Source organism: Girardinichthys multiradiatus, chromosome 5, assembly GCF_021462225.1.
Source record: "Girardinichthys multiradiatus isolate DD_20200921_A chromosome 5, DD_fGirMul_XY1, whole genome shotgun sequence".
In the NCBI taxonomy this organism is placed as follows: domain Eukaryota; kingdom Metazoa; phylum Chordata; class Actinopteri; order Cyprinodontiformes; family Goodeidae; genus Girardinichthys; species Girardinichthys multiradiatus.
The window spans coordinates 36,382,658-36,410,438 of NC_061798.1; positions in this window are offsets into that span (position 1 = coordinate 36,382,658).

The following is a 27,781-nucleotide window of genomic DNA, read 5'->3' on the forward strand; positions in this document are numbered from 1 at the left end:
GGCCCCAACAAGACCTGCTGCCGAGCAGGTATCAAAAAGGCCAGTACCGGGCAGGAAAAGCCAGTAATGGAAACAGAGAGCTCAGACTCTGGGCTCAATGCATAGCACAGGTTACAAATACATTGATAAATACAAACTTTTGATACCTGTGTTAAGGTAAGACATACAAGAATATTTTTTTATTTCACAGCTGTTACTATGCCCGATTTATTTGTGATTCATTTTGTTGATCCTCTTAATAAACAATGAAAATCTCAGTGAAAACCCAAAAAGGCATCAGAAATTTTTATTCATTTTCTTGACTAAAATTGTAGCAAAGTAGGACTGAAATGATTGATAATTTTATTGAAAAAATAATTCTCAATGAACAACTATGTAAACCAATGTGGAAGGGCCGGGGATTTTTCTGGATGGAGTTTGCATGTTCTGTCCGTACATGCGTGGGTTCTCTCTGGGTACTCTGGCTTCCTTTCACAGTCCAAAAACATGACTGTTAGGTTAATTGGTTTTTCTAAATTGCCCTGAGTCGTGAATAAGTGTGTGTGGTCGTTCGTCCTGTGTGTGTGTCTGTGTTTCCCTGCCATGGACTGGTTACCTGTCAAGGTTGTGCCCTGCCTCCCGCCCATAGACTGCTGGAGATAGGCACCAGTATGGAAAAAGCAGTAGTAAAAAACTGACTAATTGATTACAAATTCACTCATAATCTGCAATAATCAGGATGAGAAAACCCTTGTTTTATTCACAGTCAAGATGATTGTTTCTACACCATGCCACAAAGTGGTCAACCAGCTCCTGTACTCAGCATCTTGTCCTTCTCCAATACACCCAATACAAGACTGCAGAGTCATCTAAGCATTTCTGTAGATGAGTCTTGTCTGTGGTCTGTTTCTCCAGGTCTCCATGTGGTTTGTCAGGTAATCTTTGATCCAGGAGATTTTTGAGGCCTCCACCTTCTGGAGTTTCTTTTTTTAAAATATTTGCTTTGCAGCACTAGAGGCCTTTATTCTTAATTTTTCAATAGTAGGTAGACAGGAAAAGGGGGGGGGGGGCATTTGGCAAATGTTGCCTGGTACAGGACTCGAATCTGGGACAGCCACACTGAGGCTGCATTCTTAACCCCTACACCACCAGCGCCGCACCTTCTTCTGGAGTTTCTGACAAAGCAAATCAGGTTCAATTGTGTTCAATGCACTGGGAAAATCTAAGAAGATGATCCTTATAGTGCTGCTGGCTTTGTCCAGATGACAGTGGGTTTGTTGAAGCAGGTGTATGATGGTATCTTCAACCCCAACTCCATGGCAATAAGGAAACTGCAGGGGGTTCTGAATGTTGCTTGTTTGCTTAACTAGGTGGGCCAAGAGAAGTCTCTTTAGAAACTTTATGATATGTGATGTCAGGGCAACAGGGGTATATTCACTGAAGACTGATGGGTGAGTTTTCTTTGGTACTGGAACAAGGCAAGAGGTCTTCCACAACGCTGGAACCTTCTCCTGGGTCAGGCTAACATTGAAGATGTGCTGCAGAATCTGAAAAAGCTGCTGTGCATAACCCATCAAGACTCTGGGGCTGACACAATCTGGACCTGCAGCCTCATTCAGTTCATTCTCTTCTGTTGCCTCTTCACCTGACTTCTAGAGACACACACATGGAAGGGGGAGGCAAAGGAAGCATCAGCATCTTCTGATTTGGTTGAAGACAAACATGTAGAAGCAGAAGGGTCCATGGCTGAGCTGGAAGATAAAACATTTGAGGTGTGACAGGAAAGCTGTGGGTCAAATGAGGGTGGGATGTCTGTTTGGCTGTGAGCAGGAGAGAAGGATGCTGAGCTTGTTTCTGAAGTGAACGTATTGAAGAGTGTGTTTAGTTCATTGGCTCTGTCCAGACATTGAAGCCTTTTATCCTTTTCATCCCTGACCACACACCAGAAATTTCTGCCCATTAATAATGACAGATCTGCCACTTAATGTGAAAAGGATGGTACTGATTATGACCAATAAATTTGTGATTTTGTTGCTATTTCACCCTGCTTCAGTTTAAGAAACCTTTAAATTCTGCATTTCAGAAAAGTTTTTGTCAAGTGAAGATACATCATTTCACATGAATTCATAACAAAATTTTGAATTTCAGAAAAATGTCAGAAAATCATAAGAAAGAAAATAAATTATTTCTCATCTTCATTATAAAAGCTCGTCTTTACCTCTGTAAGCAAATTAACCAAAGCGTGTTACAGGCAAACAAGAATATACAGATTCCTTTTTACCAGTGTTGTTGCTTTCCATGCCAAAATTCCAGAGTCTATGATGACAAGCAGCAGCTTATTTTGGCAGTTACACATCAGGCTCTGCTTATTTAGCCAATTGTGAGTTTCGCTCATGAACAAAGTTATCCCTTTGAAAGTTATGAAATTTACTGGATCTTATTAGCACATCTTAACAGAGCTTTTTTTTTTTTGCATACAAATAACCTCACATTTAACAATATGACATTGCCTGGATTAATTAGGAAGGGAAGGACATCTCAAGGAAAACTGGCAACAAAACAATTGTATGAAGCTAATTACCATCAATCAACAGAGTTCCTTTAGCATTTAGGTAAAAAAGAATAGTCAATGAGAGTTTACAAATGACATAACTAAGAGAACTGAGGTTCTTCAGTGTGCAATACATTCCTGTTAAACAAATGTAGTACCTTCACACCACAGAACACATACAATATAAACCTGGCAGGTTTACATTGTATGTGTTCTGTGGTGTGAAGGTACTACATTTTATATATACAGGGGTTGGACAATGAAACTGAAACACCTGCCATTTTAGTGTGGGAGGTTTCATGGCTAAATTGGACCAGCCCGGTAGCCAGTCTTCATTGATTGCACATTGCACCAGTAAGAGCAGAGTGTGAAGGTTCAATTAGCAGGGTAAGAGCACAGTTTTGCTCAAAATATTGAAATGCACACAACATTATGGGTGACATACCAGAGTTCAAAAGAGGACAAATTGTTGGTGCACATCTTGCTGGCGCATCTGTGACCAAGACAGCAAGTCTTTGTGATGTATCAAGAGCCACAGTATTCAGGGTAATGTCAGCATACCACCAAGAAGGACGAACCACATCCAACAGGATTAACTGTGGACGCAAGAGGTAGCTGTCTGAAAGGGATGTTCGGGTGCTAACCCGGATTGTATCCAAAAAATATAAAACCACGGCTGCCCAAATCACGGCAGAATTAAATGTGCACCTCAACTCTTCTGTTTCCACCAGAACTGTCCGTCGGGAGCTCCACAGGGTCAATATACAAGGCCGGGCTGCTATAGCCAAACTTTTGGTCACTCATACCAATGCCAAACGTCGGTTTCAATGGTGCAAGGAGCGCAAATCTTGGGCTGTGGACAATGTGAAACATGTATTGTTCTCTGATGAGTCCACCTTTACTGTTTTCCCCACATCCGGGAGAGTTACGGTGTGGAGAAGCCCCAAAGAAGCGTAGCACCCAGACTGTTGCATGCCCAGAGTGAAGCATGGGGGTGGATCAGTGATGGTTTGGGCTGCCATATCATGGCATTCCCTTGGCCCAATACTTGTGCTCGTCACTGCCAAGGACTACCGAACCATTCGTGAGGACCATGTGCATCCAATGGTTCAAACATTGTATCCTGAAGGCGGTGCCGTGTATCAGGATGACAATGCACCAATATACACAGCACGACTGGTGAAAGATTGGTTTGATGAACATGAAAGTGAAGTTGAACATCTCCCATGGCCTGCACAGTCACCAGATCTAAATATTATTGAGCCACTTTGGGGTGTTTTGGAGGAGCGAGTCAGGAAACGTTTTCCTCCACCAGTATCACGTAGTGACCTGGCCACTATCCTGCAAGAAGAATGGCTTAAAATCCCTCTGACCACTGTGCAGGACTTGTATATGTCATTCCCAAGACGAATTGATGCTGTATTGGCCGCAAAAGGAGGCCCAACACCATACTAATAAATTATTGTGGTCTAAAACCAGGTGTTTCAGTTTCATTGTCCAACCCCTGTATATTCACATGGTGATATTCCTCTCAAACATTGTAATGTATTTATTTACTTTTCTAGTTCTTTGTCACATAGGCCAGATGACACATAGCCTTCAAGACTGCCATACCCTAAGCCGCCTGATAGGTTTAACAAGTAAACGAACAAAAACATTGACTTCTTTATTCAACCCAGGACAGGTTAATAGAGATTGTAGATCTTTCAAGAGGACACAAATGGGGCAACTTGCAGTGAGTTACACATACAGCTTTCTCATATTGGTTGCAGCACATGGCAGATTACGAGGAGGTGTGCAAGGGAATGCAGGGTGTATACTTCCATGTGAGAAGAACTTGTGGTTGAGGAAGAGTATGTGTATTTTTCTAATTATATTATGTTAAAGGTTTTCTGCTATATATGTATTCATAAATAGAAGAATTTCAACATTAACAATGTCCTCGTTTTGGTTATGAAAACTGTGCAAGTCTGACAATTTGTTTTAGTGTAGCTGGAGGAAAACTGTCATCCTATCTCTGATCATTGATCAGGCAATCAAATTGTGCATTGCCTTAGTTCCCACTGCAACCCAGTGAAATTAGTTTTTAACCTCTTTATCTGCGATGGATCTTGATCAGTACTGACATTTCCATATTTTGCCTAAAGGATTTGGGCTCTGGGAGGAATACTTTAAATACTTTAATGTCAGTCAGTTGCTTTGACATGAAGAACGTCTCTCAAGCAATGACAATGGTGGGATTTATTTTGGTTTAAAAAAACTTGCAAACCATTGTGCATTTGCTTTCTAGTTCACAGCAACATCTTCAGCTTACCACATTTCGAAAACTAATGTGAGCCTCGGCAAAGGGCAGAGGAGAATACGCAATTTGACCTATTTTAGACATGTCAAAATATCACTAATATCACAACTTAGAGAGGCTACAGACAGTATACGTCAATTATGCCAATGCCTAGCATCCACTTTATTTGCTCCTGCTGTCTTTGGTCACAAGCTGTATTTTCTAGTAGCCAAATTCACAATACAGCAGCTCTCATTCACAAATTAATGATAATAATGTCTGAAAGTCTGAAAAGTTATTACATTTGAAATCGGGATTTGAGTGATTGAAATAACAGCGACTGCAGCTGAGGAGGTGGGTGTGGCAAAACAGGGAACAGACAGACATCAATCGTGACATTTTTATATAATTTTACAACCATAAAATCAAAAATAAAACCAAATGGCCAATATATAATTTTTGTCATGGTTCCATACATGTTTGCAGTGGCGGATGTGATGACGGATGGATGTGACAGCAATATCCTTTTGTCACCCGGAAAAAGGGGGGATTGATACCAAATGGAAACCTCAAAGGGATAAAAACCGAGCTCCTGATTCATCCGCTCAGTCTTCCTGTTAGACTGCGGGTGATATCCTGAGGTTAATGACATCTTGGCATCCAGAGCAGAACAAAACTGTTTACAAACTTGTGAAATAAATTGTGGTCCTTGATCCAACAGGATGTCTTTGGGAATGCCGTGGAGTCGGAAAACGTGCTTAACAAGCAGTTGGGCAGTTTGGAAAGCTGACGGAAGTTTTGTGAGTGGGATGAGATGACAGGATTTAGAAAAACAGTCGATAATGGTTAGAATAGTGGTCATACCTTGTGACTTGGGGAGGCCAGTGACAAAGTCAAACTATGTGACACCAAGGTCAGTTAGGTATCCTGAGGGGTTGAAGGAGACCTGCCAGTGGTTGATTGGTCGATTTATTTCCAGCACAGACGGTATAAGTCTTAATATATTCCTTGACGTCTTTATGTATGGACGGCCACCAAAAACACCTGGAGATTAGGGCAATGGTGCGGCTAGAACAGGGATGAGCTGAGAATTTGGCGGAGTGAAACAAGTGAATGAGACGGGCATGGACTGAAGTGGGTACATAGGTGTGATTAGGTGGTCCGGTTCCGGGGTCGGGTTCGCTCAGTTGGACTTAGGCAACCAGACTCTCGATCTCCCACATGAGGGAGCGAGTGGTACAGCTTGGAGGTAGAATTGGGGCTGGCTGCTTCTCTGAATCATTTGGGGAGATCTGTGTTGGACAGAGCATCTGGTTTCACATTTTTGGAGCCGGGTCTGTACGAAATGGATAGGTTGAAATGAGAAAAGAAACGGGACCAACGGGAGTGGTGAGAGTTCAGATTGGAGATAAGATAAATTTTTGTGACCAGAACAGGATGTTCGACCCCCTCCAGGCAGTGACGCCACTCCTCCATTGCTAACTTGATGGCCAGGAGTTCTCGATCGCCCACGTCATAGTTTTGTTTTGTGTTTAACAATCTACGGGAAAAGAATGCACATGGGTGAAGTTTTCTATCGGACTATGTACATTGGGATAGAACTGCACCCACCCACGTATCACAAGCGTCGACCTCCAGAGTAAACTGTTTAGATGGATCTGGGTGAAGGGAAACGGGTGCTTGAGAAAATTTCTCTTTGAATGAATGCTGAAATTGCTTCTGGGGTCCACTTGAATGAATTCTTATTAGAAGTTAGAGCGGTTAGGGGGGCAGTAGTCTGGCTGAAGTTTCTGATGAACCTCCGATAAAAATTAGCAAAGCCCAGAAAGTTTGTTTAACAATCTCAAGATGAATGACAACAATATTCATTCATTCATCTTCTATACCGCTTATTCTATAGTGGGTCACGGGGGAGCTGGTGCCTATCTCCTGCAGTCTACGGGCGAGAGGCAGGGTACACCCTGGACAGGACAACAAAATTAATAAAATAAAACAAATATATAAATAAAATTAAGAAGTGAGGGACTTTTGGTGGAATGAATGTTTTCTTCCTTCCATGCTACCATGGATATTTGACCATGGTGAAAATTGTTTTAGGCTGGATATTGGATATTCCTACTCTGCTGATTCAGTGAGACTTCCTCCTATTTGACCCGATTCAGGCAGTCTGATTAAGGTCACCTGCTCTCTGCCTGCTCCCCCCTCCTGCAAACGCTGGTCCGCTTAAGGACCGTCATTACATTTCCGAACCAATCACGTTGCTTCATGGTGCGTTTTGGCGTAAATGGTATGGAAAAAGAAGTAACGGAAACGTTCGCAAAGCAAGCTAAGTGGAGTCAAGTAGGGCCAAATCGAGCCAGTCGAAGTAATTATTCTTATGTATGAAGCTAAACCAAACCTGGGATAGTCAACTTTAAAGCAAGACGAAATGTATACTAGTACAATAATTGATTTCAAAGTTTGCCATTGAAAAACTGTAAAATTTTTTGTTTCCACCTTGAATAGAATGTTATTAAATGTTGTCAGGATTAGGTCTCCTTAAGTTCGTCATTAAAAAAGAAAACAGTGTAATTCAGTTCAGAGATCTCAAAACTTAGCTTCACACCTCAACACATTCATCTGAATGAGATCATGCACAAAACTGACTGCACTTATCCTCTATTGCTACAACATTTACTTGAGTACTCAAATGTCGAAGCAATGACACGATTATAATGCTACTTAATCTCATACCCAGTGCATTTGCTATGCCTGCACAGATATAGATTCACTCTTATCGGCATCCTGAACAAAGAAACAAACTAGATGAAGAGAACGTGGCAACAAGTGTACTTACACAGGAGCAGACTGGAAATTTTACATCCTTTCACTTGATGAACATTTTACATAACAATAAGGGTGGTCATGGGTTCAGTCCCAGGTAAAATGCATTTTTAAATACACTACCAGATGTAACAAGATAAAAAAAACAGATAAAGCATGGTTTAGGCAGTTATGTTAAATGAACAGTTATGTTCATTTCAATGTTTTTTTTTGTGTTCCCATTTAACTCAACGCAGACCTTAAAGAAACTAAGAAGAGGGTATGAGGGAAAACCAAAGTTGTGCTTGAGTAAACTGTGTTTGGTGTGAATCCTTTCTCCTGCAAGATGTAAATATAGCTTGTTTTGTCTTCTACAACCACCTAGCAGTGGTTTGACAGATGTGTGCAACTTTGCAATTTGTGCTGAGAAGTTTGCACCACCCTTATAAATTTAATATAATAAAACAAAGTCTTGTGGTTCACTTTAAAAATAATCCAAGGTACCAGAGGTCTCCGGGCTTGTTAAATCGAGTCTCACTATCCATATGAGCAAGGCCAAATAAAATAAAATCCTATTGAAAGCGTGCATGTTTTCCTGCATCTTCCTCTCTTACTTAAATGTGTGTGTAGTAAACCCCAGTGGTGATGTAGACCATTGAGCTCTACTCATTTGTGGCAAAAGGGAGTCCAGTTCATTTCTCTACTTGCACCTCTCTGCTTGCAGAAGTCAATGACTTGCCCTTTCAGGTGTCCCTGAGTCCCAGACATTGACCCCTGCCATCCATCTATCTGACAGACATATGTGTCTTCTTTTTAAAGCTGTATTTACCAAGGGAGGACCAGCTGAGTTGACGTGCTGTTATTCAGCGGTGCCCTTTTTCATACTCCCACAGGTCAAGTATCCGTTTTCTGTGAATAAGCTCAGACCTTTATTACTTGATCTGATGTGTGAAGATGTCCCGTCCTATTATGAACTGACCCCTGAGAATTTGAATTTAAAGGCTTAAGAGAAATCAATAAAATCAGGGTCCAGAAACCCATCAACTTTTTCCAATCATAAATATTATTAATAGTAAAACTGATATGTGTTATGGTAATACAAAGCAGAAACTATCCTGCAGGCAGCACTGGGATAGTAGCAAGTTTGTGGTAGTTTTTCCAATAAAGTCAATTAGCAGCAGATCAAGCCCACTGTTCTGTAATTTGGAAAACAAGATGTCAAAACAAAAAACAATTTCTCTGGCCATTAATGGTTGTTTTTAGTGTACATTACGCAGCAATCTTTACATTAAAGAACAAGATTTATGTTCTGCTAGCTAGGTTCTGTCTACATTGGGCAAAACACTAACTCTTATGCTTTCATCTGCCTCTTCCGGTTATTTTAACAGACCGATGAAAGCCTTAGGGGAATCATAAAGCCTTTTCGTGATTCTGGATGGCAAAACCTAATACACTCATGCAAAACCTACCTTTCTTTTTGAATCTTTTTGGCCGTATAAATAATATACCGAATATCATAAAAAAAAAAAAAAAAGAAAGGAAAAAATAATAAAGCAAACCAAATTAAAGTAAATATGTGAAATAAAGCCCTAACTTAACCGACTTAGTCTACATTTCAGAAAAGAAATGGGACTTCCCCATAAATAATCCATTATATTTATTTTAAAAAAAAGAAATTGTATTCATTCTCTAAATGCACAAAAAAGCAACATTGTAGATTGCTTCTTTTGGCAGCTGTTAGACCTGATAACCATTCATGCTGGTCTTTGTACAGGTCTCCATATTCTTGTAAAACACTGTTTCTTTGCACAAATACACAAAAAACACAATTTGTACTGTTTTTCACATTGTCTTGCTACTCTTGTACATTTTTTGAAATCTGCATATGCTATTTAACATAACTGTATAGTTTTCCTTACTTTGTATAAAGAATTACTACACAGTCTCTATTTAATTTTTATTATTATTGCCTGTGAATCTGTCTGTTTTCCATTTGCCTGTCACTTTGATGCTGATACACTTGAATTTTCCCAAATCAGGGACGAATAAAGGTATTATTGCTTTTTATTGTATTCTATTGCAATAGCTATTCAAACGAATTGTAACTAAAATGACAAAATTAGTATAGTGCCATTAAATGTCTTCTCCATTGTTAGGGATAATTGGGGGAGCTCATTTGAAAATTCCCTGTATATAATGAACCTTCAGACCTCCTGTTTTTTTCTCATTCAGCTCAGAATTTTTGTTCATTATTATACATTTTGTTCCGTGTCTGCATTTTTTAATTTTCATGCTATTGCAGTATATTTTGCGTCAGGTCACAATTATGTTAATTGATTTAAATTTCCCACCTACCTCTGGACTATAACATGCATTTGGGTCCTCTTCTTGCAAAAACTGCTCGCGATAGCAGTGTTTGTGTTAATATGGTTGACTTGAGAGCAACATTTGGCTCATTTGAATGAGTTAGCAGTGAACCTTGGAGAGCAGGTGGACTATAAAACTATTAACCCTAACTGAGGTACGCAGGTCTTTGTTGTCAGTGTTGCTAAAACCCTCTTGAGTACCTTAATGGTTAGATTGTTTTTAATGGCTCTAAGAGCAGATCTTAAAACTTAAAATGACCAGAAGATTAATATAGGACTTCACCCAGAAAGGAGAACTCAGAATCAATCAACCAGGAGTACTTTCTGTGGGAAAATAAAATAAATTAAGCTCACATAAATTAAAGGCATGATATCTTTTCACAGCTGAACGCTGTGGCTGGTGTACCCTCTACAGTAGAAAAACAGAGAGAACACAAATGTAATGGTAGTAAATGTATGTCGAGTTTATATCCATTTTTATCATTCACAATTGTCTCTATTCTGACTTGTAAAAGAAAGATTTTACATGTAATAGCAGCAGAGGTAACTGGAACACTCTGATGGTTAACACGTTAACACAAAAATAAATAAAAAAAGCTTGATTACATTTTACTGCTACGTCTCAAATGAAAGTGACATAAAGGCAAAATTATATTTCCATTATTCCACTCTGCCCAATGTTTTCCAACAGCTGTGATCAATACTAACAATGTGGAAATTGTTTTGAACTGCTTTTGTTACAAATGTATCTGAGGGAGTTTTAATTTAACAATACAGTATTTCCATTCACTGTTGTGTTGGCATGTTGACTTGTACTGTACTACACGAGCACAGAAGGGTCTGACTCCTGTAGTAGACAATAATCCCATCAGTACAAGAAAGTGTACATGGAATAAATACTATTCACTTGTTCCAAGAGCCTAACTCAGATTTGTCAATAAGCCCAAGCCAGTGCATGGTGCAGACACTGAGGTAATCCTCACTGATAGAAAAAAACATTCACAAAGCTGTCTGTTTGCTGAGCATGTGATGAGATAATGAGATTGCCAGGGATATTTATGGAGAATTGTCTTCCACTTTGACAGGACACCAGGGAAAACAAGAAAAAAATAAATAAAGGGGACCGGCTGCTTCAGCTAAATCTGGCACAACTGAAGCAAATGTGAAGCCATGTGATTGTTGAGGGCTGGCTTACATAATTCAGGTGATATGTCTGACAACAACAACAGCACTTCACCATTGTCAGAGTCCAGCATAACTTTATGGGAACGTGCAGCTAAATATTCTTTTGACAGGATGTCAATTCCAGGGCGCTGTCCCCGGATTGAACAGTGAATAAAGACATCTTTACAACTTGGAGACTACGGTGATAAATTATAAAGACATAACCACATTTATATTGGAGAGTGAAGAAAAACATGGCAAGTCGAGAAAAAGTTTTTACTCAACTAAGAAAAGGAGATTGGTGAGACATGAACACATGTAAGGACCTAAGAGACGTTCCAACTCTGAAGATGGCAAAATGAACTAAGAAATCCCAGGATTACTTTTGTTTTGTGATTGGAAGATAATGAACTTCGGATGACGACTGACATTTGATGTCAGGCAGCTGAATCTCCACCAGTCACATTTTATATGGACTGCATGTTCAAAATTAGTCAGAGCTCCATAGAGGAAATCCTTAATGAGGAAGCAAACAGACTGGTGACTTACAAGCAGCCTGACTGACAAAAAACAAACACAATTGTTAGTATAATATAATAGGGCAATTTTTTAGCATATTTTTGTATTCATAATTAACATTGTTGCTAGAAGGACAAGCACAAATTTTTAAAGCAGCCTGACTGACTTAACCAAACCTGTATCAGCAGCAGATTTGAGGAATTCAAGGAAGATATCAATCATCAAGGCAGACACAAAATGAATAAAGGATGTGCAGATTGTCCAGGGAACAAACAGAGAAGCCCAAATCTGCAGACAAAGAGAACAAAAGAACTATTAATGTACACTGAGAATTAATTATAGGACACATGGCTCATCTGAAACCAATGAGAATGGGCTAGGCAATCCATTAGAAAAGAGACAGCCATAGAAGGTAAGCATAACCGCTAAAAATGAAAAGAAAAATAAAGCGCACACTGACAAACAGAACAAGACTGTTTAGCTCTGAGCAGCTCTGCCTCTGTAGCTAAATACAGTCCATCAGACATGGAGTTCTTCATTATTCCCTGACGTTCCTATTTCTGTCCAGTGCATCATCACAGTGAGCTGTAATATATAATTTAGGATATTTATATACAATTTTGTAACCTATGACATCCTAATTTATGTTTGAGAAATAGATATAGACAAACACAAAAGACAACAAGTGAAACAAGCAAAGAAAGGACAACGGGCCAGAGATATAACTGTATGATGTTTTTCCAGCAATTTACAGAGATTTTATTTGTATAGTAGTCTCATAAACAGTACATTTATAAGTTTAAAAAAAGGATAATGGACTAAAATGAGGGCACAATGTTAAAAGAAAGTAGTGCAAAGTGCAGGTGGAATTAAGGTTGATTTCTTGAAGGAGTTTGGTTAGTATATTTATAGAGCTGTGTACCATCTATTTGATAATCATTTTGACATCAAAGAAATTGTCCTGCCACTGCAAAAATAGCAGAATAATCTTTGCATAAAGCTAAGTAATCTTCAGTTCACATACACAAAAAGTACGTAGCAAAGAACAGGAACATTGGATGTGATTAAGTTACACAACTGTTTTTTAGTAAGTCATTTCAAATGGAATCATAGAATGTATTTATTTTGGACTGAAAGTAAAAAAAAAAAGAGTAGAAAAAAATAACTTTGACCAGTAGTGATGATCATAGTTATTAAAATACTGCAAGACAAATTTTCTGCTGCAGGTGGCAGCCCAGGATTTTCAAAAATGATGACTTTACAACCTGACAAGTTGTTATTGCCCTAGCTGAATGTTCAATGATTCAACAGTTCAAGAAGCAAAAGGTTATTTTGAGCAATGAGCAAAGAGCAAAGAGTTTATTAAGATGAACAATCTTGTTTGTTTGATTTTGGAAGCCGGAAAACTTTATTTAAATTTTAATTAATTACAAATTTCAGTTTTGATTGCTGAATGTATCAGACTTTGTATATGAATGCTATGTTTTATTCAGCGCATGTGACGTTTAGGATTATAGTCCTTTGTATTAGCTACTATGTTCTTTCATGATCCAAAGTTGGAATCACCCAAACTTCCAAAGGCCTTCCCAGATGGAACAATATTGCCTGCCAGCCTTTAAGTGACCCCATGCCTACAAACAACTGTTTGTCCCGAGACTCAACATTCAGCCAAGCTAAGAGGCAGGTACCAGAACTGCCACGGACACAGTTCTGTGAGAAATTAAACACCAAGGAGTCATATAAGATGTTCTCTCTGTTCCTCTATGGTGGCTGCCTTGTGCTGGCAAGTTTACCCATTACAAATGTAGTTTAAACATTGATTTCATCTCCCTGATCCACTTTCCCCCTTCAGATTAAAGTTGGATTTTGCAATTAATAATTATTCCATTTAAACCTATCTTCTTTCGGTTTTTAAAAACAACAAGAATCTTCTGGTAATTTATTCAGATTTAATTATGGCTGTTTTGAGTGTTTATTTTCTAGTTGTTTTTTGTTCTTTAAACAGTAGTATGTAGGTTGGAATTTAACTGATTCTGCTAGTTGTTTACATTTATTTTACATTTTCTATTGTCTATTAGATAATTAGTAGTCTATAGATATTGGTTAATTAAAATCTATTTATTTTTTATTTTATTGGATGTTATGACTTATCAATTTAAATAGTATTTTAAATTATAAATTAAATTATATATTTTAAATATCATTTGTTGTGTTTTTTGAATAAATGTTTTATCCTGAGAAGTTGGGAGAAATCTCCTCAAGTTTCTTTTAATGTGATGAAGACAGCTTCCTGGAAAGGAAATCAGACTGGCTTTGAGAAGCTATGAGGCTGATTAATTTAGGAGCACTAATTTAATCTAATGTAGCTTTAGCTTCATCACAGCACAGACAGAAGGGGTGGGATGTGAACCTTTCTTCCTTTAAGGAGGAATTACAACCCTTCTTTGACATGACTGTGCTCATAGGGCAAAGGCCAGAATTGTGGGGGTTTGGAGAATTTAAATGCATCAAAGGTTGCAGAAAAATGCTCTATCAGCAATGTACAGCACGTCGATAAAGGTAAGAGACAAACTAAACAATTCAGCAAATGAATCAACAAGAAAGGTTTAGCAATGCATTGCTTTAAAATAAGTACTCTCGATCCAACTATGAAAGGGTGACTGATTCTTCTATGATACAAAAATTTTGCCAGCCAAAAAAACAAAAAACAAATGAGAAAGTATTGATTCCACCTGGTTGTGCTCTGTGCTGTTGAACTGTAGCATCATGATTTATACCCACCGACTCTGGCGGAGTGTCTGTACTTCAATTTCACAGAAGAGCAGAACATAACAAAACCATTTCTATTTGCGTAGATTGTTTTTTCATTGGTGTCTTAATCAAATTCAAAAAGAACCATTAAATCATTTACTGGATTGTAACAAATGGAAACATAACCCACAGTTAGGCCAAGTAATAACCAGTGATAAGGTTTGTTTGTTGTTTTATAACTACAAATTAGACAGATGCATTGATTTACAGGGGAATTAACATCTTGGAATAAGACAATGCCCAGGGTAGAGTCATTGCACTGTACAGTGGCCTGACATTCACCAGAAAGAACATTTACCTCCATCACTTGGCACTGTAATTTTTTAACAGAAATGACCTATTTTCCATGTGCTTAGCAGCCATTGAGAGTGTGGACACTAAAAAAATACTGCGAAGGTAAACATAATGTATTACATCTATGAAAGACTTATTATTGATTCATTTCTAACAGGTTTATTATCTCCACAGTGTAGGTGTTCAAAAAAGCAATAAGCTGATATGACGGTTGAAGTTAAACACTTGCCCATAACAGTTTATTACAACACAGTCAGTAATGGCAATTGCAAATCAGAGAGGAAAGTAATTCACCTCCTTGTTGTGTAGTCCAGTCTGTATTGAAACTAATACTGATATTCATATTCCAATGCAAACAAACAGGAATTAACCACTCATTCCCACGCTTTTGCAATCATAGCATGAACCAGAGAAAAACAGTGAGTAAAGTTTAAACGATTTCTCGTGCCCTTTAAACTTTGCCACATTTTATAGCATTACAACCACAATTATTAATGTACTTCATTAGGATTGCATGTGATAGACGAACACTAAGTAGTGCACAATTGTTAAGTGTAAGTAAAACGATTCATGGTGTATCGAGATGTTTTTCAAATAGAAATCTAAAAAGTCTGGCATGCAGCCAGCTTCACTCTGACACCCCTAAATAAGATATAACACAACTCCCACTCCCAGCTCAGGCTACCTTTGCTGTATGTCTTCCCCCTCTCTCCACCCCTGTCAGCTGTCAAAGAAAATAGAGAAAAATGAAGGCCACTAGTGCTGTAAAAAACATATATATCTATATATCTATCTATATATAGATAGATATATAGTTGTTGTGTAAAGGCCTCAATGGTTTGTTTGAGAATATTAGTCAACAAACAGCATCATGAACACCAAGAAACACCACAGACAATGAAATATAATAAAATTAAGGAATAAATTTGTGGAGAAGTCACATTCCAAAGAGTGTCTGAGTCATGGACATTCACATAAACTGACAGTTGTGTCAGCAAAAGGACTGTGGTAATTCTGAAGGAGTTGCAAAGATCCATGGCTCAGGTGGGAAAGTCTCTTACCATAACAACTGTATGTTATGCACTTCCCAAATCTGGCATTGTAGAAGACTGGCAAGAAGAAAGCCATTTTTTTAAACAAAATAATAAGAAGTTCTGTTTGCAAGTCATGCAGGAGACACCGAAAACCTGCGGAAGAAGGTGTTCTGGGCAGACAACACATACCCTGAAAATTGTAACCCAAGTAACACTGCAAATTACCCTGAACAGACCATGCCCATGGAGAAACATGGTGGTGGCAACATCATCCTTTGAGGAGAATTTTCTTCAGCAGCGATAGAGAAACTGGTCTGAGTTGATGGAAAAGCAAAAAGATCTAAATACTGGGCAGTCCTGAAATACAACCTCTGGGAGGGGATCAAAAGACTGGGTTGGATGTTCAGCTTCCATCTAGGAATTAGCCTTTAAAATGCAGACAGAGCGACAATAGACAAAATAGACAAGAAGGCGGTGGAGTTAGATATTGCAATCAAAGTGACAGCCACATTGAAAAGAAGGAACATGAGGGCCCACAGAAATGCTAACCGTGCATTGAAGAAAGAGAGGGTAAAAAGTGGCCCAGTGGAACCAGTAGTCATTGGAACACTGTCAGCCATGAACCCAAAACTGTAACAGAGAGCATCTAGCATATTGCAGGAAAAGGTTCTGTATGAAGGATTTACTCTATTTTCTTCTTCCATTTTGATTTTTTGTTTCTTGGGGGAATGTTATTAAAACCCCTGGGCTGATTGTCAGGTGCTGTAGCTTGCGCATATGACAAATACTTTAGAAATCTTGAATAAAATGTAACCTATATATGCTGGAAAATACACACCTACCATTATATAGCCAATATCAGTATGACCATTATGAACCTGAGCGCTGGTCTGCTCTTTCTGTCATTCATCAGCCTTAACCAGGAAGCACTGGGAAATTGCTTCCTCTCTCTAGGCAAGTTAAAGGCCACAAAGCTCCTCTTCCACATTGTTACTCACCTAAAGCAAACAAATGTGAACCAATTACACAACCCACTATTTGTCTATGTTCAGAGCCAGGAAGGTTAATATAAAAGTTTAATTTTAGGTGTAAGGAAGAAAAACCAGAGCCAACTAGAAGATTCTGTGAGGTTTGAGTGTAGTTCACGTATGTTAGAATTTCTTTCTTTACATAGCACCCTTCTGACCCCCACTGAATAAATGTGCTCAAGCTTAAGGTTGGCTGATTTTTCTAAATAGTTTAGTGTGAGTTTAAGTTATTGGAAAGAAAGAAAACATTTTTAGCTGTTTACAGATCTTTACCAGTGGTGTCAGTAAATGTGGCCCGCATAATTATATTCCAAGGTGTGATTATCATTGATTGTTGCATTAGAAAGGTAAATAAACCCAGAAAATCTAAATAAATCAGAGCTTTTGTGTATATTGCAAAACCACTGTTCCTTACATTGTTCCATATTGTCCTTAGGACAAAAATACACAAATACAAGTATATAACAACTGTTTTAGAATTCAAAAAGAATTGCAGAATTGCATGACAATACAAACAAATCAAAATGAATGACTATGCAATGACAAGGCACACTGAGTTTCATGCAATAGCATAGATATGAGATGCCTTTTAATTCAAGCTTCTCTCAAACATATCTGAAGAAAACTACAGAATACAGAGCTTCATACCCTCTATTACCCAAATGAGATGCTTTGTCACCTGGTTTGGAGACTAGACAAAAAGATTGTGGGCTGGACGTGTTGTATAGTCCTGGAATATATGCGCCTCTGTGTTTCCTTGTCCACAATCATGCCTTAAAGTACACACACATAAATTACACTGGAGCAAAATCAATATCTTCCCAGTTGACTGGCCATGACCTCAGGGGCACAAATGTGTCTCCCCCCATCTCAAGGCACTTCACAAGACAAACAGGTCCAATGTTACAGAAAATATACATATAATCAAATTAGTCCAATTCATACTATTTCATTCTATTTTAATCATATCGACAGATTCACATTCAATTAGTCCAGATGGATGTTAAGTATTAAACAGAATACTTGGTTTAATTTGCTTGATACAGAAAGAAAATAATATATTCTACAAGCTATTTGCATCATTCTCACATCAAGCTGCCTTGATGTAATAACTAAGAGGCAATAAGCTGTACTTAGGATCACAGAAGCATAAAGAGTCCCAGTAGGAATATTACTGTGGCATTTAAATTTTGCTTGCTCTGGTATTTTGAGTTACGCTCCATACATTTCTAAAATACCATTTCTGACATTTTTTCTTTGGACATTTTCTTTTATCATTTTCCCCCCGGTGTGCCCTGCAGATTTTGTCTCTCATCTGGAACAGCTGGTGCTCCGATGCAGCATCATGCCTCTGTCGGACTGAACCACCCCCACTCTACTTGCGTACCCACTCTCTGGGCATGCACCCCCTCCCTACCCTCTCTCTCTTTCTGTTGGAACGCACGTCCAGGGATCACACTCACGCTTTCTCCGTCTTTGCTGCTGCAGAACGGACCGTAAAGCTTCGGGCTGCTGCTTCTTTTTCTTCCACCTCATCACCGGACCGGGACTCCGAACGCGGTAAGAGATAATATCCTCTGTGCTTGTGCTCAAGCTGAATGCGTGCTGGGAGGGTTGTTTCACTTGTGGGACGCGCACCTGAGACGGGCTCGCATGTTGCCACGTTGGCCGGCTGTAGGTTGGAAAAATCAGACACCAAAGCATGTACTTGCGAATCCACTCAGAATCCCATAGTTGCTGCTTGGACCGTCTGACCCAGATGGTTGCACTCCTCACACTAAAGTGTCAGAGAACCCGAGGCTGGTTAGAACAACGCGAAAAAATGAGAGAAGAGTAAGCAAAGGCGTGGTGAGATTTGGGTCAAATTGTTGCAGGTCCGATATAACACCAGTGTTGCATCGTCACATGGCAGTTTGTCACTCTGGATCCACAGCTATGCTACGCTGTGGTGGACAGGGCAGCTGTTGAACAGAGGGGATGAGCTGGAAAGATTAGAAGCATCTATAGATGTGATCCATCTGCATGTGGAAAAGGAGATTCCTTGCTGATCCGCTTAGAGCAGGGAAGTGCATGTTGCTGCCAAACACGCAGAAAGGCAGCTGTTGTTCCCGTGTGTGCGTTTGTGCGTGGTTAGTGGGCGTCTTTTCATTGCCTTCTCAACGACGGGGTCTGCGAATGGGATTGGTGAAAGTGATAGGCAGTTAGTTATCCCTGTCAAAAGACGCGTGCATGTGCTTCGCGCGCATGTGTTTGAGTGTTTAATTTCCATATGAAAATCATTGATTTGATAGATTTTGTTCTAGCAGAACTAAAGGTATGGAAACCGTTTTTTCTTTTACTTCTACAAGACACACTTAATTGGAGGCCAAATATTTATAAACCTAAAAATTTGGAGAAGGAGGAAAGAGGAAGATGAATCAAATTAGGGGGATAGGATGAGTCGGGCACTATGAGAGAGAAGACAGAGGTAGAGAGATGGCGTCTTACACCAGTGCTTTTCTGAGTTATTTGATTTATAGCCTCTCCAATGCGCACTGACGCACAAAGCTCTGGGAGCCCCACTTTTAATACTTGTCATCTCGCCGACTGATGAAGATCATGTCGCGCTGACGGCCAGCGACCTATAATGGCCACCGGGAACACACATTTTCACTCAAAGACGATAGCGTGTCACAGCACCTCCACCTTCTCCCCCGCCTTCTCCCCCGTACACCGGTGCGGCCCCAGCGGCCAAACACACGGTTTAGTAATGACTGATCATTTTGTTGCGAATGCTCATCATTACTGATGCAATTTGACAAGTGAGCCAGTGGGCATCCAGTGGAGATACTCACTAAAGGATTGGGATTTCATTTCTGCCTCAGAGTCACACCACAAGTTGTAAAACGCGTTTATGAATCTCATTGTGATTGATGTGTGCATTACTCATTCCGCTGTGCAGTGCGGGGGATAGTGGAGTCCAGAGCAGCACAGCAGGCTTTCAGGATGTGTGCCAAGTATGAAAGGTTTCACAGGAAATACCGTGACTGGACAGTATTGTTAAAAAAAATCACTAACAAACAGGGCCTTCTTTAACTGTGAGCCCCTGGGCTAAAGCTAGTTTTACCCACCAGAGATGTGGGAAAAGTAATTTTCCCCAGTTCAAGTCGCAAGTCACATCAATCAAATGCATACCTTCTGATCTACTCTATAAAACTGCATTGGTTTAGGCTAGGAATTCAAATTTCTTGCTGTTAGTCCTTTAGCCTAATTTAACAAATTGATAGTTAATTACCGCTTACCGCTTATTCCACAGTGGGTCATGGGGGAGCTGGTGCCTATCTCCAGCAGTCTACTGGCGAGAGGCAGGGTACACCCTGGACAGGTCGCCAGTCCATAAAAATGCCTTATTTTATTTTGTCTATTTGATGACATACTTAACTGGTATTCTCTGTGTTCATACTGTCCATTCCTTTAATATAACCACACTTTATTGGGTTTTCTTTTATTTACTCAAACACTATTATTCTAAGTCTCTTATGAAGCCACTTTATAAATCAACATTCAAAACTTTTGTTGTCAAGGCTAAATAGTAAACCTCTTTCAAGGTATGCTATAAATTACAACATAGTGAGCAAGGTGCAAGTTAGTCAATAAATGAGAGAGAATGTGGGATTTCTCAGGTCTGAAGGACAGGCTTTAAAAAAAAAAATGTACCTGTCAGACCTGCAGTCTGTAACCAACATACCAGCTTGCTTTCACCCATGATGACCCGAGATAACGAATATAAATTAGACTTGAGTTTTTAGAGTGAGAGTCAAGTCACCATTTCTGTCAAGGGTAATTTATTTTACACATGCTAATTACAACTGATTGCTAGTTAGATACATGTTACATTTAAGGTTTATAGGTCACGTTGACATAAAAAAAATATTTCAAAATCCACCTTTGTAGTTGTCCTTCCTAAAAACTTCCTTATAAACATGGCATCACTTCATGTCTTCATCCTTACCAACAAAATCCAAATCCAAAATGTTTATTGTTATATCTGGCATGCTTGAGGTCAATGGCCTAATTAGAGCTGAGCAGTAATGTCATTGCTTCATGCAGTTGCACATATGTTATTTACCAAAAAATAAATAAAACTCCTCACCAGATATTGGCTTATACACTTCCTTTGGGAACATATAAAATGCCCTGCTTGCAAAACATCCATTAAATAAAATTGGGCACTCAAAACCTCTATCTCCCCCAGGTGTGAATCTTTCAACTTCCCAACCTCATCAATGTCCAATTTGGCATTATCCTTATCTTTTTCCTTCTCCTCAGTGTCATTGACATGATGTTCATTATCATCTCTTCTTCTTCTAGGATCTCCACTAAACCCGTTCCCAACATCACCATCATCATTACTTTCAGCAGCAGTGCATTATCGCCACTTTTGGGCAAAACATTGTTTTAGTATAGGAGGTGATCCAAATTGTCTTCCCTCCTCTCGTCTTCTATCCTTTTTTGTCCTTGTCAGGGTTAAGATATGAGATACTGTCAGCAGGCAGATGTATAATAATGCCCAGAGTTCCCAGAGATCTTGTTCATAAATCTTCTGTTGGGGGTAATAGGTGTATGGGTAGTCCCCTTGAGTCAGACATAATGTGCACACACAGACACATTGCCAAAGATGCAACTGTGTAAGGAATACACCTGTTGTTAGGTTGCATCAATAAACGTTTTGAGCTCAGTTCAGTTCATTCTAAGAGTGCCAAAACAGATCAAATATCATCTTGCTACACTTTATAAACAGGTCTGATTCATATGCAGTTATGTAAATTTCAGTTAAGTGCAAATTCAAATCGATTCCAATTCATTTTAAAATGTATGCCTGGTAGACAATTGTCCAGGCAAGTCAGGATGATTGCATTAAAATCATACATTTTCACTAAACAGTTCTTTATAATGTTTAACAGATGAGCTGCTCACTAAGCTGCCTCTCACTGTTCATAAATCACCAAGGTGCCTGTCCTGCAAACATGTGAGCCTTCATAAATTAAGCTGGTACTGCAGAACGAAAGAAGGCGAGGAGTGGGTCTCAGCAGGGTGGATATAGAGCAGTACACATAAAATATGCGTTGGAGTACTAAAGGGTAAAACACATCCCTGGTGTACGATGCCTTATTGATTTAGTTCTATTTTCAATTGTCACGGTTAATGAAGAATTCACTCTTGGCTGAAAGGGATTTGTTCTTTCCAAGCAATTTTCCACAACTCTTCCAAAATGTACAAATGGCAAGAATGGCACACACCACATCCAGCTGGGTTGCACAGACCTTCTAGAATCACCCCAACACATCTTTAGGCAGCAAAGCCAGTTTAAGGTTACATAAGTCAACCATTTTGGGTCTGTCACTACCTAGCTTAAAGAGATGCGACTTAGACTTTAGGTTCACTGAACCTTCTAGCTTCCTTGTTCCTTTTATAAATCACACAGACCTGTACTGTGTGAGTTAATGACTAATACAGGTCCTTCTCAAAATATTAGCATATTGTGATAAAGTTCATTATTTTCCATAATGTCATGATGAAAATTTAACATTCATATATTTTAGATTCATTGCACACTAACTGAAATATTTCAGGTCTTTTATTGTCTTAATACAGATGATTTTGGCATACAGCTCATGAAAACCCAAAATTCCTATCTCACAAAATTAGCATATTTCATCCGACCAATAAAAGAAAAGTGTTTTTAATACAAAAAACGTCAACCTTCAAATAATCATGTACAGTTATGCACTCAATACTTGGTCGGGAATCCTTTGGCAGAAATGACTGCTTCAATGCGGCGTGGCATGGAGGCAATCAGCCTGTGGCACTGCTGAGGTCTTATGGAGGCCCAGGATGCTTTGATAGCGGCCTTTAGCTCATCCAGAGTGTTGGGTCTTGAGTCTCTCAACGTTCTCTTCACAATATCCCACAGATTCTCTATGGGGTTCAGGTCAGGAGAGTTGGCAGGCCAATTGAGCACAGTGATACCATGGTCAGTAAACCATTTACCAGTGGTTTTGGCACTGTGAGCAGGTGCCAGGTCATGCTGAAAAATGAAATCTTCATCTCCATAAAGCTTTTCAGCAGATGGAAGCATGAAGTGCTCCAAAATCTTCTGATAGCTAGCTGCATTGACCCTGCCCTTGATAAAACATAGTGGACCAACACCAGCAGCTGACACGGCACCTCAGACCATCACTGACTGTGGGTACTTGACACTGGACTTCTGGCATTTTGGCATTTCCTTCTCCCCAGTCTTCCTCCAGACTCTGGCACCTTGATTTCCGAATGACATGCAGAATTTGCTTTTATCCGAAAAAAGTACTTTGGACCACTGAGCAACAGTCCAGTGCTGCTTCTCTGTAGCCCAGGTCAGGCGCTTCTGCCGCTGTTTCTGGTTCAAAAGTGGCTTGACCTGGGGAATGCGGCACCTGTAGCCCATTTCCTGCACATGCCTGTGCACGGTGGCTCTGGATGTTTCTACTCCAGACTCAGTCCACTGCTTCCGCAGGTCCCCCAAGGTCTGGAATCGGCCCTTCTCCACAATCTTCCTCAGGGTCCGGTCACCTCTTCTCATTGTGCAGCGTTTTCTGCCACACTTCTTCCTTCCCACAGACTTCCCACTGAGGTGCCTTGATACAGCACTCTGGGAACAGCCTATTCGTTCAGAAATTTCTTTCTGTGTCTTACCCTCTTGCTTGAAGGTGTCAATAGTGGCCTTCTGGACAGCAGTCAGGTCGGCAGTCTTACCCATGATTGGGGTTTTGAGTGATGAACCAGGCTGGGAGTTTTAAAGGCCTCAGGAATCTTTTGTAGGTGTTTAGAGTTAACTCGTTGATTCAGATGATTAGGTTCATAGCTCGTTTAGAGACCCTTTTAATGATATGCTAATTGTGTGAGATAGGAATTTTGGGTTTTTATGAGCTGTATGCCAAAATCATCCGTATTAAGACAATAAAAGACCTGAAATATTTCAGTTAGTGTGCAATGAATCTAAAATATATGAATGTTAAATTGTCATCATGACATTATGGAAAATAATGAACTTTATCACAATATGCTAATATTTTGAGAAGGACCTGTAGATCTCTTAATGGCTTATTGTTCAATACCTTACGTCCTTACAAATTAAAAATCATAACCCACATCAGTCTTTCTATTTCCAACAAAGTAGGGTAAAACTGAAGTTTAAGTAAACGATTGGTTATATTTTTATTCATTTTTAAATGTTTACTAAAGTTTGTGGATTGAGAACTGGGTCATTTATGTTTAGTTTAATATGAAAAAGAGGAAAAAAAAAAACAAGAAAATGTATACTGTTGTTGCTTTTAGATACCCCAGCAACAGTGTGCCTAATAATATAAAATAAGTATGATTAGTTAGGTGTACTGTAGATTAAGTTTATATTTCCAGAAATAGTAGATTGTGGAATGAAAAATCTCTTTAGAAGGCTGTACCTTTTTGGGACGTTAAGCTTTATTTTAAGCCTTTTACTGTGATTACATAGTTTGATTTTGTTTTGTTGTTCGCTTTGGTTTGTCAAGTAGTAATGTTGAAATTTTACTGCTAAGATTAGGGGTGCATCGATTTATCGGCCGACCGATATATCAGCCCCGATTACCATAATTTTGGGTTATTGGACGATACTTACATGTGAAACCAATCTTATCCACTGATCTTATCTACCTCTGCAAAGGCCTGAAAATCACCCACTGTCCCCTTTTGCTCTGCTGTAAGGGAGAGCTGCCTGACAGACCCGCCCACTAGGTCATGTCCGCACATGGGCAGTTCACAATTGTTGATAAGCTTGGAACAGTGAAGGTGTGTTGTGACCTTGTGACACCTGATAGTGTCAGGTCTAATGAAAATTAGTATCGGCCAGAAAACTGCAATCGGTGCACCCCTAGTTAAGATTTGTACCTGCAACACTAAAGTGTGACTGTAAATGGAACATCATGAAAGAGGAAAATACAATAAATGTCTGATCAATACTAGTTATTAACATTAACACTTGTGGCTTATATCTTGACAGCAGGTGATAATTATTCCAGCAAGTGAAAAGCAGATAAAAAAGAAAAATATTTTTACTGACGTCTAGGTGTGATGTCATACCAACATTCTTGCAGAAATTTCACAAATCTCTTGACAATTACAAACAAAGGAACAGAAAGCTATTGCATGTTTTTATGGTCCTGCTCCCAGTGTTAAGTGTAGTTTATCATTTAAGTAAAACATTTCAAAGAAATTCCCAAGCTCCTTTAATAAAAATGAAAAAATGAACAATTATCTGCCTTTCATCTAGGCAGGGGACTTACACCATTTTCACATCTCTACTTTTGCAGTATGAAATGAGATTGTAATTAAAACACTGTCATGTAGATGTGTTTAGAGAAACTGAAAAAAAGCCCGCTCCAATGGATCGTTGTCATGTAAACAGGGCCTAAAGGTTGCGGGGCTGCTGGATGTTGCATAATGCCGTGCAACATCCAGGCTGGCATAGGATCATTTATATATCTTTTTTGTGTAGTAAGCTGTGCCAAATTGACAGATTTGCTGAACATGGCTCTATCTGGATATCTAAAGTTTGCCTTGGCTTTTATAATTTTGGCCTTTTTCATAAATATGTTCCACATCTCTCAACACAGATATGACAGGGAAGGAGAGAAAGACAGAGGGTAGCTTCGGGGTGGTAACTTTCCTGTTTGCCTGCAACAATAACACCAACGCATTGGGGAGAGCAAATCTCATAGACGTCCAACTGTTTATTCTTTGCCATTATGAAGAGCCAGACTGTGGCTGGTGGTGATAAGTTAGGGAAGAAAAAACACAATTTGTCTGCGTTTGCAGATGAATGCAAACAGGATAGGAAGGGAGATATGAGAGCGAGGATGTGGGATGGCCTTAGGGCAGGACAAAAAGAGCTTCACCCTTGTTGAGTTGTTATAATATGATACTGGAATTCAGAGCTGCGACAGGCCTTTTTGTAGCAACTCTACATTCACAATGAGCAACAGTTGTCTCAGAAAATACATTTTCACTCAGTAAATTAACAAGGTTCAGAGGTATTCGTGTATATTGCAGTTATTTTTTTTAAAGTTAAAGTGAATGTTAATAAAAATGGCAGAAGTTATAAAGTAGAGGTTTGTTTAGAGATCACCAATTTGTGTTAAAACTGCATTGAATACTGATTATTTAACATGGTTTCCCAGTTTTTCTGCCTCTATGAGCAGAAAAAATTGGAAAACTCTGTATTGAACTAAACTAGCTACTTGAGATATACATAGAATGTAAGATAACAGAGGCATTTATCCATATACAGAGCACACATTCAGTATCTGTTTTAGGCATCAATACTTAGAATATATAAATATTTCTATAAAATAGTATAGATAAAATTGTTGTATGGTTTGCTATCTCTATGAGTAGTATAAAACAGAATTGGTGCATATTAACAGATCAACCAGCCATAGTATGGATGGCATATTAATCTTTATTATTATTTTTTTAATTGTTTTCAGTAAATCTGACAGACATTATCCCAAAGTAATTTGTTTGTGCTAAATGTGTGTACTGCTGCATATTTAAATAATGTTTCATATATTCTTACTTCTACTAAAGCTATTTTGAAGTTTATTTATTACGTGAAGCATTGCAGCTCTCTGTTTTGTGGATAGTGATGTCAAATTTGGAAAAGACAGAAACTAGATGATGTAAATGTAAATTAAAATACTGTTAAAAATTATTCAGTTAGATTTTCCATTTGTACACTTAAGTTATTGTTACCACCGTATATGTAATATACTCAAAATTCTGCGGTTGTTTTATGTTTTTACTTTAATAATGTAAAACATCTAATGGACCACCACAATAAAATTATGATGGCTTCTAGAATAATGGAACTGGCTTACCATAGAACGTGCAGGACTCAATGAAATAACGTATAACAATCCAGCAGAAATTTTGTGAAATTAATATCCATCATTTCCAATGAATTTGTTTCTGTAAAAAATGTCAATCTTGCAATAATCTATTATATCTGTGGAATCTGGAACAAAAATATTGTCATGAGTATAGCAACAATCACTATTAAACCTCTCTTGGCAACAGGTAGAATTCTAATCTGTATTTTATTTTGATAATATTTATTACTAAGAATATGTAATGATCATGATCATGATTTTCCTTCAGTTATACACTTAGAAATAGTTAATCAAGCTACTTTTCAATTGTTTTGTGATAAATTACCTGACAAAAAAAATTCATCAAATGCAATTAGTAAATAATATGAATCATTCTCAGACATGGGGGATTATTTTCCCCTCCTCTGTTTTTATTCGGCTTAGTTTATTTGTTTGTTCATCTAAGAACAAGCCATGTTCTGTTCCACATCATAAGACACCACAGCTCAAACTAAAGTAATTCATCAAAGTACTACATACTACAGTGATGTTTATCAAATTTCTTTGCCCCAGGCATAACAGGACAGTCCAGAATGCCTCATACAGGCACAGTGTAGCCTCACCAGGAATCTAAAATCTGTTCTAGTGTACTGGGAGTTTTTTGGCTTTGATAGTTTGCCGTATAGTGTTTCACATCCTTGTATACTCTTCAAACCAACCCACACAGTTGCTTTTAATTAAAATAGCTGCTTTAAAATAAGATAGTTACCTTTACGCAGTTGCTGTTCTTGTATTTAGATTAGCAGCTTATGGCTAGACTTTAGGACTGTGCATTGCACGTTTAACAGAAAAAGTAAGTCAATGTTAAACATTTAACACCATATATTTTGCTTTTGTCACCTTATATTAAAGGACCACTTGCCATGCAGGTCTGGACAAATACATGCAGGGTAATTACATTAGAGTAGCTAAAGAAGATGAGCCATTGCTTATATAACTGATCACTGGTTCAGTGGATGTGATACAGAGAAA